This window comes from Peromyscus maniculatus, chromosome 11 (assembly GCF_049852395.1).
Source record: "Peromyscus maniculatus bairdii isolate BWxNUB_F1_BW_parent chromosome 11, HU_Pman_BW_mat_3.1, whole genome shotgun sequence".
Taxonomy (NCBI): domain Eukaryota; kingdom Metazoa; phylum Chordata; class Mammalia; order Rodentia; family Cricetidae; genus Peromyscus; species Peromyscus maniculatus.
The window spans coordinates 31,602,493-31,616,889 of record NC_134862.1 but is presented as its reverse complement, the minus strand read 5'-3'; the positions used below and the strand labels follow the sequence as shown (position 1 = coordinate 31,616,889).

The following is a 14,397-nucleotide window of genomic DNA, read 5'->3' as shown; positions in this document are numbered from 1 at the left end:
GAGAGTGGGGAGATGTATGGCTGTGCGGAGAACATGAAATTTCCATATGCCAAAGAGATATTTTTGTAGGTTCATTATTTTTTTAACTGATCGGGCTGACAATGATAACTTCAGCTCACTCTCTATTCATCTTTAGAGGCGACGAGGGCAGAGACATTGCCCTTTTCAACGTTTCATTAAGCAAGAAGAGTGCCTGCCCCACACAACCTCTGTAGTGACGGCCAAGGCACTCACGATGGGGAACCTTTTCTCCCACCTAAGCACCCTTGAATCTACACTCTTTCCCCAGGCAAAGACCTGCCTGATACATTCATCACTCAAACCTGTTGCAAGTCATTTTCTCCGCTTTATCATGTCACCTTGCAGCCCTGCGCCAGCATATGGTCTATTATGTGCAAATGATTAAACAGATTTTCTGCCATGGGTAAAAAATATATTTCCCACTGGATACATCGAAGACTGTGTAACTTTCTCCCAGAAGCACAAGCCTAGAATTCTAAGTGACTCTGTGGGACAGGTAGAAGAGAAAACTGTTCTACTGATGGGTCCATAACTCCTGTCTTCTATTGGGGTGAGGATAATATATCCAGCATGGGAGTTCTCTGGGTTGATCAGCGTGCTACATGCTGAAATAATCTTCCTGGTCCTTTTATTTGTTTATTATAAATAAAATAACATTTGTATGTGTATGTATATGTAGCCACACCTGGGACAACCTCTCCTGCCTCTTCCTTCACCCAGGTATTTCCCTTGCTGCAATGCTCAGCTCAGGGTTACTTATCCAGGTAATCAGGTCAGACAGTCACATGTTTCACTCTCTCCCTTGGATGAATGTCTCCCATGGTCTCCAAAACTTCCAGGACTGTTATTAAAATATTCATCACACTGCATTATAATTTTAGGATTGTCCATTTTGCATGCTCATCCCTGCACACACATACAAACACCGGGTTTTTCCTGGAGGTTATCTTAAACCTTACTGCCTAGCACAGACTGAATTTATCTGCATCTCACTAAAATTTTCTTTTAAGTAGACTCTCAATGTGGCATGGCCAACATTTATGAGTTTTTCAATTATTAAAATTCAAAAATTTGGCTGGGCGGTGGTGGCACACGCCTTTAATCACAGCACTTGGGAGGCAGAGGCAGGAGGATCTCAGTGAGTTCAAGGCCATCCTGGTCTACAAAGTGAGTTCCAGGACAGCCAGGAATGTTACACAGAGAAACCCTCTCTTGAAAATACAAACAAAAAAATCAAAAATGTATATGTGTGGCACATGCATGCATGTGTACATGTGTGGGGTTGTACTCTACCATACATGTGTGTGGAGGACAGAGGTCAACATCAGTTGTTCTCTGTGTTATTTTTGAGACCTGATCTCTCCCTGAACCAGCTTGCTGTTTCTGCCACACTGGGTGCCATGGAGGCCCTGGGATCTCCATGTTTCAACCTATACTCCCCAGCACTGTTACCACAGACACACAGCTGCACCTGGCTTTTACACAGGTTGCATGGAATCAAATTTCATAATCCCATGCTTGTAGAATCTACCTCTCTAGCTCTAGTTACTAAATATTTCTGAAGCATGCACACGTCGTGTATGACACATACAGAACAAAGCAGAGGAAAGACACTCAAATGGTATGCTAGCTGCTGGAAGTGGGTTTTTTCCCTTTGATTCTACTGACTTTATACTATTTTCAAATATCTTAACTGTAAGAAACTTATTAAAAGCAGCTCACTGACCACTACTGGAATAAGTGCTTGTTATCTAGAACTATGTGGCTTTAACCAATTTTCTCAGCCTCTCAGAAATTATTTTAGATAAATATGTAGATTAAGTGGGTTATTGGGTAGATTAAATAAAACCTTAACTTTCAGTTTATGGGTTGGGGATTAGCACACAAGTGTTGAGTGTATGTGGAGGCCAGAAGTTGACCTCTGGTGTAATTCTTCAGGTGCTCTCTACCTTGTTTTCTTTTCTTTCTTTCTTTCTTTCTTTTTTTTTTTTTTTTGTGTGTGGGGGGATTATTTACTTTATGTGTATGAGTGTTTTGCTCATAAATAAGTCTGTGTATCACATGAGTGCCTGGTGTCTTCAGAGATCAGAAGTAGGCATTGAAGTCCCTGGAGTAGGAGTTTGAATGATTGTGGGTATCCTCATGGGTGCTGGGAATCAAAGCCAGGTCCTCTGCCGGAACTACAACTGCTCTTAACCACTGAGCCATCCTCCAGTCCCCACCTCATTTTCTGAGACAGGGTTTCTCACTGGCTTAGAGTTTATCAACCTGCCCAGGCTGGCCAGCCAGTATGCCTCAGGGACCTGCTTGTCTCCTCCTCAGTGCCACCATGCCTAGTTACGATATATGTAGCAAGCGCTTTCCTAAATGAACTATCTCCTGCTCTCTTCCATTTGTTGTTTTTTAATCTATTTATTTTACATCCAGCCACAGCCTCCCCAATCCCATCCCCCATTCCCACTCCCAATCACCTCCTCTTCCATCTCCATACAGAAAAGGGCAGGTCTCCCATGAGTATCAATAAAACATGGCACATCAATTTGCAGTGAGACTAAATGCCTCCCCTTCGATTAAGGCTGGGCAAGGAGACCCAGTATACAGAGTAGGATCCCAAAAGCCAATAAAAGAGTCAGAGACAGCCCCTGTTCCCGCCATTAGGAGTCCCACAGGAGAACCAAGCTACACACCTGTAACATATAAGCAGAGTGCCTAGGTCAGTCCCATGCAGGCTCCCTGGTTGTCGGTTCAGTCTCTGTGAGCCTAGGTTGGTTGATTGTGTGGTGTCCTTGGTCCCTCTGGCTCCTATACTCCTTTCTTCTTCTCCTCCTCCTCCCTCTGCAGAATTCCCGAACTCTGCCTAACAAATGGTGCAGGTCTAACTGTATGTCAGCATATAGAAGAACGCAAAAAGATCCATATCTATCATCCTGCACAAAACTCAAGTCCAAGTGAATCAAAGACCTCAACATAAAACCAGACACACTCAACCTGATAGAAGAGAAAGTAGGAAATAATCTCAAATGCACTGGCACAGAAGACAACTTCCTGAACAGAACATCAATAGCACAGGCTCTAAGATCAACAATTAATAAATGGGACCTCATGAAATTGAAAAGTTTCTGTAAGGCAATGGATACGATCAATAGGACAAAATGGCAGCCTACAGAATGGGAAAAGATCTTTTACCAACCCCACATCTGACAGAGGACTGACTTGTAAAATACATAAAGAACTCAAGAAACTAGATATCAACAAACTAAATAATCCAATTTAAAAATTGGGTACAGATATAAACAAAGAAATCTCAACAGAAGGATCTCGAATGGCAGAGAAACACTTAAGGAGATGTTCGGTATCCTTAGCCATCAGTGAAATGCAAATCAAAACAACTCTGAGATTCTATCTTATACCTGTCAGAATGGGAAAAAAAAAAAAAAAAAAACAGTGACAGTTCATGCTGGCCAGGATGTGGAGCAAGAGGAACACTCCTCCATCACTGATGAGAGTGCAAACTTGCACAATAACTTTGGAAATCAGTGTGGGGTTCCTCAGAAAATTGGAAATCAATCTACCTCAAGACCCAGCTTTAATGCTCTTAGGCATAAACCCAAAGGATGCTCAATCATACCACAAGAATACTTGCTCAACTATGTTCATAGCAGCCTTATTTGTAATAGCCAGAACCTGGAAACCATCTAGATGTCCCTCAACCAAGGAATGGATAAAGAAAATGTGGTACATTTACACGATGGGGTATTACTCAGCTGTTAAAAACAAAGATACCAGGAAATTTGAAGGCAAACGGATGAGACTAGAAAAATTATTCTGAGTGAGGCAACCCAGATAGAAAAAGACAAACATGGTATATAATCACTCCTAAGTGGATGCTAGCTATAAAATAAAGGATAACTATGCCACAATCCACAGACACAGAGAGAGACTAGGTAGCAAGGAGGGTTCATGAAGGGACACCAAGATATCCCTGGGAAGAGATTTTGTGTCCTGAGGGTGGATGGGGGTGGCAATGTGAGTGATCAGGTTGTAGGGGCACAGAAGGGGGAAATACTGAGGGGTACTGTGGGGGGGGGGGACAATTCAGAGTGAGGTGGAAGCCTGAAGCAGGGGAATCTCCCAGGAGTCTACAAGGAGGACCTCAGTTTAGACTCCTTGCAATAGTGGATAAACAGCCTGAACTGGTCATCTCCTGTGACCAGATTGGTACCTGGCCCAACTGTCATCAGAGAAGAGTCATCCAGCAACTGATGGAGGCAGATGCTCACTAAGACACTAGATGTTCACAGGGAAGTGAGACAACCTGATTTTGTAAGCCTCAGAATCTAAGGGGAAGTGAACCATCCCATCCTGCCAGGAAGCTCCGTAAGCCCAGGAAGCAAATAACTCAAAATAGCTTCAGGAAGTCCCTGAAACTGACCAGATTCACTCATCCACAAGCACATATAAGTGTAAGGACTGCTGATAATTACTCATAGACAAGCTGAGATGCCTAGAAGAGGCTCACACCAGTGGAGACACCCAAAGAAGCAGAGACCAGCAAAGCTGCCTAGAAGAGGCTCAGAAAAATTGGGTTACCTTCAAAGGACACTCTCTGGCCAGTTGGTGTCCAGCCAGTTGAACTGTCGTAGGTTGTGCAGTACACTCCAGGTTTCCCAGTTTCCAACTTCTGTCATCTAACAGTCAAGTTGGGGTGGTTTTCAGTGATGCAGCTCTCTTTGAGTAATTTCTGCTCCTGTAAGTAACCCCTCAACCAGTCCTGTAAGTAATGCCAAAAAAAAACAAAAAAACAAAAAAAAAAAAAAACTCATTGGTTTATCATGTTGGACTTTGGTGCAACTCCTAATTTAGCCTGTCATCAATTCCATGTCTGGGGGAGGGGATATTTGTTCAGAAATAGTGTCACTTAACAGTCAGTGCTCCCAGAAACCTAGTCAGGGGAGGGGGTAGAGTATATAGACTAGGGAAGCTATGGGAGAGGACTCCATATGTGTATCTACGGGGAATCCATCATACATGATAGAAGAAGACTTTCCAGTGTGTATGCTTTAGGGACACTCACAATACTATCTGTAACTATCTACCCATGCTCTGTAAGTAAGCCCAATTAAACTCATTGGTTTCCTCAGTGGAATGAAACTTTGGTTTGTCACTTGGAACCTAATAAGGAGGAGAATAGACATTGCCTCATCCATCCACAGAAAAAAATTCTCCAAAAGGGCATAGACAAAAAACACAAGGCAGTGTAAGCAGGTATTGCTTGTTCAGTGTTAATACCACTTCATCCTAGTCACAATGCAGGCAGCAAGACAAGCAGAGCTTGAAGCACATGAGTGATTGATGCTCCTTAAAATGAAGCAACCCACACATGGCTCCAGCAGAAGTAACCATCAAGAAAGCAAAGCAGGAAAACCAACTCTCCGGTTGAAAGATAAGACACATTTTATAGCTACTATCTCAGTTTTGATTAACTTGGTTTTTGTTTTTTCCATTTTTCATCTAGGAGGTGCATGTGTGTATTCATGTTTGTATGTATATGGGCTGACATGGGAGGTGTGTATGTGGGTGCAGGTGTGTGCATAAGCCCAATCATGTTTAAAATCAACAGTCATCCTCAATAGTTCTTTCACTTTATTGATTGAGGCAGGTCTGTCAATCAAAGCAAGAGCACTAAATACAGCTAGCCTTGCCAGCCATATTGCTCTGGGGATTCCCAGTCTTTACCTTCCTAGATTGGAATTAAAGGCGGGTCACCACATCCACTCAGCATTTATGTAGGTTCTGAGGATTGAGCTCAGGTCCTTGTGCTTGCAAGGCAAGCATTTTCCTTACTGAGCCACCTCTTCAGACTGCAAACAAATCTGTGTATATAAAATCTGGTTTGTGTGCCATCAGCTTAAGAGTTCCAATTTCATCACCTGGGGACATTTAAATAGAACAGCATTCTACAATAAAAGAATTAGACCCTTTGAAACAGCCCTGATTGGCTACATTGCTCACATCTGCTCAGTTAATTCTCATTCCACTTCGTCTCAGACTCCCTTAGACTCCAGATGGAGATGCAGAGGAAAGAGACCAATTTTATGCCCTTCCTTCTTAGGATGGAATAGGAGTGGCCACTGCACCAAGTGTTTCTGGCAGCCACGAGGGACTAGAATCCTATGAGAGGCCACCCTTCATATTCACACCAACATTTCCAGCAATAACAGTACTCTAGAAACAACTGTGGAGCTTCTGTAAAACTTATTTTCCCTAGAATTTCCTAGGACCAATTTAATTAGACTATCTTGGAATAGGGACCTCAGGCTCCTGTTATAGAAATCCCTTTGTTGGTACAAATTCCTAGCAAAAGTACAAATGACTATAGTTATGATAACGATGATGATGATGATGATTATGATGATGACAATGATGAGGATGGTGGTGGTGTGGTGGTGGTGGTGATGGTGGTGGTGGTGGTGGTGATGGTGACGGTAGTGGTGGTATTGATACTATGCTATTACTGGTCAGTAGAATGAATTGATTTCTGGGATGACTTTGAACCTGGCTGGTCATGTAGCCTGAGCAGATGTCCTCAGAACACCAGGGCACACAGAAGACAAGGGACTAGGAGAGTGATGTGAGGTGTGAGGACCAGGTGGAGCATGAAGGGCTCGTGGAAACACAGGCTTACTTATCCATACTCACACTTGAGTTAGCACCCTGCTCTCTTAGGAAGCACTGTCTCCCAGGCTAAAGGAGGAATCTGCTATCTACCTACTTCCAATCACATGGAAAACAAGAATCTTCAAATAGCACTATTACAGAGAAATCTAAAGGTGACCAATACTTCAAGTCCAAATTCCTAGGAGGAAGAAAGAAAAGATCAAGGCAAGCCCACACAACACAGCTATCTCAAAACAAAGTCAAAAGGACACAGAAGTGAGAGTGTAAGTCAGTGGTAAAGCACCCATCCAACATGTGAAAGACCCTGATCCAGTCTCCAGTACTGCCCCTAAAGGAAAAAGACAAGCAATGCATGATCTCACTCATATTTGAAAATAATAACAGAAGCAGGTAATAGAACAGTAGTTGCCAGGATCTGCAGGGATGTGAAGGGCTGTCATTTAAAAAAAAAAAAATCACAGGTATGTAGAGTAAGTAATCATTCGGAATCTAAATTGCATGTGACCATGGCAACAAATATGATGCTATGGGTTTGACATTTACCAATAAAGCAGATCTAAGGAGAGAGAGGGAGAGGGAGAGGGAGAGGGAGAGGGAGAGAGAGAGAGAGAGAGAGAGAGAGAGAGAGAGAGAGAGAGAGAGAAGAAGGAGGAGGAGGAGGAGGAGGAGGAGGAGGAGGAGGAGGAGGAGGAGGAGGAAGAGGAGGAAGAAGAGATGGAAGGAAAGGAAGGGGGAAGTATGAGAGAAAAATATCAACCATGAATTATAGGTATGTGAATTAACTTGATTGAAGTAATCATTTTAAAATGTACACAAAAGATAAAGTTGTATACTTTAAATACATGCACAGTTTTTATTTATTTGATGGTTTCACTCATTAAGGTGGGGATGTGGTGATGTGGCCCCACCTGGTAGGAAGTGAGGCCTGGCTTCTAAGACAATGCAAACAAGGCACTAAGGAGGCAGGAGTCAGCAGCAAAGCAAAGATGTGGCTTCCTAGGCAGCAGCGTCTCCAGAACCACAGGATGTTCAAATGAACTAAGGGGGTTGAACCTTTCAACAAAACAATCATGTATCAAAATACCATATTGTAGCCCATAAAATACACAGGTGCTGTCAAAGGATCAGAAGGAGGAAGAAGGAAGGAAGGAAGGGAGAGAAGGAGGGAAGAAGGAGAGAGAAAGGGAGAAGAAGAAAACTAAACATTCCCACATATCCTACAGCTAGAGGACACCATTGTCCTTTTAGACATTTCCTCTGAAGTGATTTTTTTTTTAAAGGAGCCAGCTCTTAATATCAGCCACTGAGAGACAATGTTAAACCTATTTGCTTGGATGTTCTAAACTGGGATCTCTCTGCTTTTACAGTAAACAAAGGTCATCTCAAAGTTTCAAGCTCATCCATTCTGTCTTGTCATTGCATTCCAAACCTCTGAAACACCCACCTGGCCATGCACGCTGAGTCCATCGAGAAGTGGGCGGAACATCCTTCATCAACAGATGTGCAGGAACCAGCCAGCAACTACAAGATTATCTCAAGAGACAGTACTAAGGCCAGAGAAAAACCATCACTCCAAGTGGCCAAGGGAATTAATTGCCTAGGGAAGCAGAGCCTCCTCTGAAGAACCAGAAGCAGTGGTTGGCGCCGAAGCATTGGGGGTTCTAGATGAAGAAACAGATATCCTGGGGTCCACTAGGGAAATGGGAACACAGGTGTGACCATGGACAATAGTTCTCTGAAGGACCAGGTGTCATTTGCTGTGGGAATGGGTTCCATGTAATGAAGAGTCCTTGATGAAGATGGGAGAGGTGAATCAGAGGACAATGAGGACCTGAGCTTGAATCCCCAGCACGCACCTAAAGGATAGGGCAAGGTTATACATAGGTGCCTCTGACCCCAGGGCTGGGAGTGGGGACAGAGAGAGAAAGGATGATTCTGGGCTTGCTGGGTTCCGGCCTAGCTCCAGTCTCAGTGAGGACTGTGTCCCAGATAACAAGGAAGGCAGGGACAGAGCAGGAGCCGTGATATTTTCCTGTGAGTACATGGGCATGTACACACACACTCAGAGACACAGACAGACAGACAGAGACAGGGAGACAGACAGATGGCCCTTGATGAAACAGGAGGCACAAATGACCAACAGTCTTCAATAAAAGCAAGGAAAACTTTTTTTTTCTTTTTTTGAAAATCTTTATTAAATCAAACGAAGCCGGGGACCACGGCTGTGATTTATTGCACTGGGAACCTCCAGAACAACCAAACAGCGCATTTTCTTTCACTCCTGGCCAGTAATTAGCCTCTGCACTGCTAAAGGGCCTGTCAGCAGCCCTGTCAAGAAAAAAGAAAGCCAGCGACTCCGAAGCACCGGGCCCTCAGCATTACTCATCTTCTCCCTGGCGCTGGAAGGCATCGGCCTTTCCTTCTGCTCCGCTGTTTCTTCCCAAGGAAGGCAGAAGAGAGGTGCCACAGCAGGGTCATCACCACAAGCAAGCCTGGAACTGATGTGTTAGGGGAAGAAAAGAAAGGGCAGCCCCCACCGAGGGCCAAGCACTTTGAAATAATCATGGTCAGATGTGCCGTCAATCACCCCCGTTGGCCCTTGCAGCCACACTGAAAGGCCAGCTCCAGTTTACAAGGGTAGAGAAACATAAATTTACAGAGATTAAATAATTCACCCGAGCCAGGCAGGCCCTGGGACCAGCACTGAATCCAGCTCTGCCAGCTCCCCACAATCCATCGAGTGTCCTCACAGGTTATTCAGGTAAGTAAGGGTACATGAGGATGGGAAAGTATGCGGCACCATGCCAGGGGAGAGCAGATGTATTATAAATGTAATTTTTTCCCACTATCTCTCCAGTGACCACAGCAATTTTTCTATTATCACATGGGCACATATTTAATGCACAGGTTTATTGTATTAAATGGGATACTTAAAAAATAAAACAATAAAGGAGAAACCACTTTTAGGGCTGATACTCAGAAATAACCACAGTTATGATGTTAATCTATTTTCTTTGGACTAGGATGCATTAGTATTCCCATCAGAAACAAATAAGGAATGCTGGAGAGGATTCAGGGAAAGGGGAACCTTTATACACGCATGGTGGGAATGTAAATTAACTCATTCACTATGGAAATCAGTATAGAGATTCATCACGTGGGTAAACCAAAACTACCAAGTGACTATCTATATCACAGCTGAGCATATAACTTGTGGTGGTTGGTGTTGACATGATACAATGTACAAGGACCCGGGAAGAGAGTCTCAGTGGGAAACTGTTTAGATCAGGTTGCTCCTTGCGTTGTCTTGGGGGATTATCCTAATTAAGGTAATTGAGGTAGGAAGATCCAGCTACCGTGGGTGGCCCATTCCCTAGTCAGAGGACCCTAAACTCTAAGAATGGAGAAGGCACCTTGAGCCTGTAAGTTCAGCTCTTGACTGTGAAGATGGTGTGACGAGTTGCTCCAAGTTCCTGCCTTGTCTTCCCCGCAGTGATGGATGGTAACCTGAAACCATGAGCCAAATAAGCCCTTTCTCCCTTAAGTTCCTTTTGTCGGGTTATTTTGTCAAAGCAACAGGGAATGAAATGAAGAGGTATCTGAAAGACTCTGAGTCAACATACCACAGAGATGCCTGAACATCCATGTTTACTGCTGAACTATTGACAGTAGCTAAGTTATAGAACCACCCTAGGTGTCTATCATTTTTTAATGTGTTATATGTACACAACAGAGTTTTATTCAGTTACAAAAAGAATGAAATGCTGTTGCCTGGAAAATGGATGCAACTAGAAATTGTCATATTAAGTGAAATAAGACAGATTCAGAATGACAGATGCTATATGCTTTAATTTCTCATTTATAAATCCTAGATTTTTATAGATACATTAAATAGGTATATAACTATCTATGGCATATATGTTTTATATATATACATACATATATATATATATATATATATATATATGACTAACAGGAGTGAGTGGGCAAACATATATACACACACATACAACACATACATCCAAAAATGTCTGTAATAAATGCTCTTACACATGAAAAATAATACATATGTGTATTGATTACATCAATTATTCTCATGCATGCCCAGTCATGTCTCCTACACCTCATCTAGCAACACTGGTTTTTACAACATTTTTGGATGGCAAGGGAATGTTCCCATCATCCATCCGGCAGAGGACAAGGATGTAGCTTAGTATCTCATGTGCACAGGACAACTCCTTACCCAGCAAGTCATTCTACCATGAAAACATAAATGACAAATGATGCCAAGGTATGTAGCACTGAAGCAAAGGGGAGCATGCTCATAACGCTTGTTAGTTCTCAAGAGCAAGCATATATTTAGTTAGATTCATATTCTATTTGTTCCCCAGTGCAGAAGTTTCTCTTGTTGTCTAACTGAAAGTTATTGCCCAGAGAGAACCCACAGCTCGTTTCTGGTTGGAATATCTGAAGGGATGTACAATCCACAAAGCTTGCATATGCAAACCATATATCCTTATTCCCCTTGCCTTCTTCAGAAACTAGGCTTCCATTTTCCAGACAGCTGCTCTCCCAGCCCTACCTTAATAGGTTAAAAACAATTCCTAAGGCTAGAGAGATGGCTCAGTTGGTAAAGTGTTTACCTTACAAGCATAAATGCCTGAGTTCAAATCCCTTGAACCCACATAAAAAGTCAAGCACGGTGGCACATGCCAGTAATCCCAGCATCTGGGAGATGGGAGGTCAAGAAAGAGAAGCCCCTGGAAGCTCATTGGCTCACTAGCTTAATCTGTATGGGAATGGTCCAGGCTATCGAGAGATCTAGTCTCAAACAAAAGGTGTAAGGCTGTCCTCACACACATCCACACTCAACACACAAACACAAGATATATATATATATATATATATATATATATATATATATATATATATATATATATATATATATATATATATATATATATATATATATCTTGGCTGGCTCATGTTCACCTACAACTCCAGCACCAGGGAATCTGATACCTTCTTATGGCCTCTGAATGCACCAGACACACATGGGGAGATGTACATACACATACACATAATTAAAAATAAATATTTTTAAAGGGGACATGAAGTTGGGATGTGGACAGAGAGGATGACCTGGGGGAGTTGGAGGTGGGAAATGGGAAGCGGGTATCATCATATTTCATTGTGTACAAGCATGAAATTCTCAAATAATTTTTTAAATCTACACAATAAGGCATTATGAACCACATTCAAAGTCAAGTCACAGCCCAGGACAGACACTGTGAATTCTTGAAAACAAAGTACTAAAAAGCTACTACTAATTAATAAGGAAAAGATAAATAACCCGAGAGAAAAAAACATAGACAAAAGCTATGAAAACACATCACATGGAGGACAGAACCCAGAGGGCCAATAAACATAAAAACTGTCAGCGTTATGAGTAGCCAGGAAGACACAGACAAACCGCCAGTGAAATGTCATTTCAAACCCACCCAACTGGCAATGAACCTGAAGACAGACAAGACTCAGTGCCAGTGGGGACACAGAGACACGGAAGCTGCATTCTCTGCCAGTCTGCAGGGCACTGAAGCATCGCCTCTTGGAGAAAAGTTTGACAGCAGTGGGTAGAAGAGAAATATCCTCCTCCAGATGTCTGTCCTAAAAATCACTCACACAAGAACATGGGAGACTTCCATGGGAAGATATGTGGTAGACATGTGGTAGAACTGTCAGCGGTTATGAGAACTTTCTAACAGCTATCTGATGCAAGCCACTGACAGTCATAAACTGATGCTGTGGTCCTGCAATGGAAGACCCCAGAGCATGACTGAAGAGACACACCAGGCACCAGAGTGCATAGAAACAGAAACAAAAAAAAGATATGATTGTGATGGTTAAAACTGACTGTCAAGTTGACAGGATCTAGGGTGACCAAAGAGACAAGTCTTCCTTTAACTGCCAACCTGACACAGCTCAGAGTCAGCTGAGAAGTCTCAATTGAGAGATCACCCAGGTCAGATCGGCCTGTGAGCATGTCTGGGGGCACTGTCTAGATTGGGGTGTTTTAGATGGGAAGACCCACCTTCTCTGTGGATGACCTCCTTCCATGGTCTGGGGTCCTGGGCTGAATAAAAAGGGAGAATGAGAGCCGAGCACAGCATCCATCTCTGCTTCCTGACTGTGGCTGCCATGTGAACAGCTGCCTCACGCCCCTGCCACTCTGCCTTCCCCACCATGATGGACTGTCCCCTCAAACTGTGAGCCAGAATAAACCCTCCCTTGAGTGGCTCCTTGTCATTTTGTCAGAGCAATGAGAAATCCTAATTCAATGGGGTTGAAGGAAAGGAACGTTATACCATGATAAGACTATACGTTGTATATAGCACAAATTGTAATATATGGGTATATTAATTGCATTTACATGTAGCAAGTATATGAATGTTGGTTTATATTTATGTAAACATTTAATTTTGATTAATTATAACATTCAATTTTAAACTTTATTCAATATAAACAAAATTTTATATAATTATCAAATGCAAATCATATTACACTAAATATAAAGTTTAACTAACACATAGTGAATTAATGCCTTCCTGGTTTGTATTTCATGTGTATATGGATACTAATAAACATGAAATACATTCACAAAAGTAACAACATACCACAGTACTTGCCTCTGAGAAAAGGCTGGAACTGGGAACCATACAAAAATAACAGTTTTATTTCTTTAAAAATATTTTTTGAGATACTGTCTCAGGTAGCCCAGGACAGCTTTGAACATCTGATCCTCCTGCCTCTACCTCCCTAGTTCTAGGGCTACAGGCACTTGCTACCATACTCATGTGTGTGTTTGTGCAGGTGTGTTGGGGTGGTTCACATGTGTGTTTGTGCAAGTGTGTTGGGATGGTGCACATGTGTGTTTGTGTGCATGTGTTGGGATGGTACACATGTGTGTTTATGCAAATGTGTTGGAACAGTGCACATGTGTGAGTGCAGATGTGTTGGGGCAGTGCACATGTCTGTTGATGAATATAAAGGTCAGACTTCTGGGTGTCTTCCTCAATCACACGCTTTAACCCCTATTTTCTGATTCAGAGACCCTTTGAGCTCAAGAGTTCAAGACCAACCTGGACAACACAATGAGACCATGTCTCAAAAAAACACAGAACACCATAATCATCATCATCCGGGCTATAGAAATAAGTATAATATGTGATTTTTTTATTTCTTAAATTTTTACAAAATAAAAATACATATTAATGCCTATAGTGTTCATCCTTTGAGAGCAGTGAGGGCTGGGTGACCTGTTTGTACCTTGGGGTCTGGTGGAGGGCGAGACAAAGGGAGAAAGAAATGAGTGCTTGGTGGAGTGTGCTATGGGTCTTGTTGGTCAGGAAAGAAGGCCTTCAGAGCATCCCCAAACACAGAGGTGACTCTGGCTCCTTGGAGAAGGGGAGGGGTCAAAGCAAGTGGTGCAGGGGGACCTTCCTGGACAATGAGAGATAATCTGAAATCCATTTCAATTTGGCTTAGGAAAATGTATCTATTCCCTCACTTTAAGGCAGAAGGTTCTGGTGTTCTTAGAAGTCACACTGCCATCCAAGTCCCAAATTGAGAGCTGGCTGAGGAAGAGGTACTGAGGTGCACAGTGCCCCCTCTCAGGACGCCCCAGGTTGGGCCCCAGAG

At 42.8% G+C, this 14,397-nt stretch overlaps 1 long non-coding RNA gene across 1 annotated transcript in view; it reads right to left on the bottom strand.

The window, feature by feature from the left end:
- Window positions 1-2,015: 2,015 nt before the first annotated feature.
- Window positions 2,016-14,397, bottom strand: part of LOC121821224 (uncharacterized) — a 31,694-nt gene continuing 19,312 nt past the window's right edge. The window contains exon 5 of the long non-coding RNA XR_006061919.2: window positions 2,016-4,792. This is a non-coding gene — a long non-coding RNA (uncharacterized LOC121821224). The remainder of the gene's footprint in view (window positions 4,793-14,397) is intronic.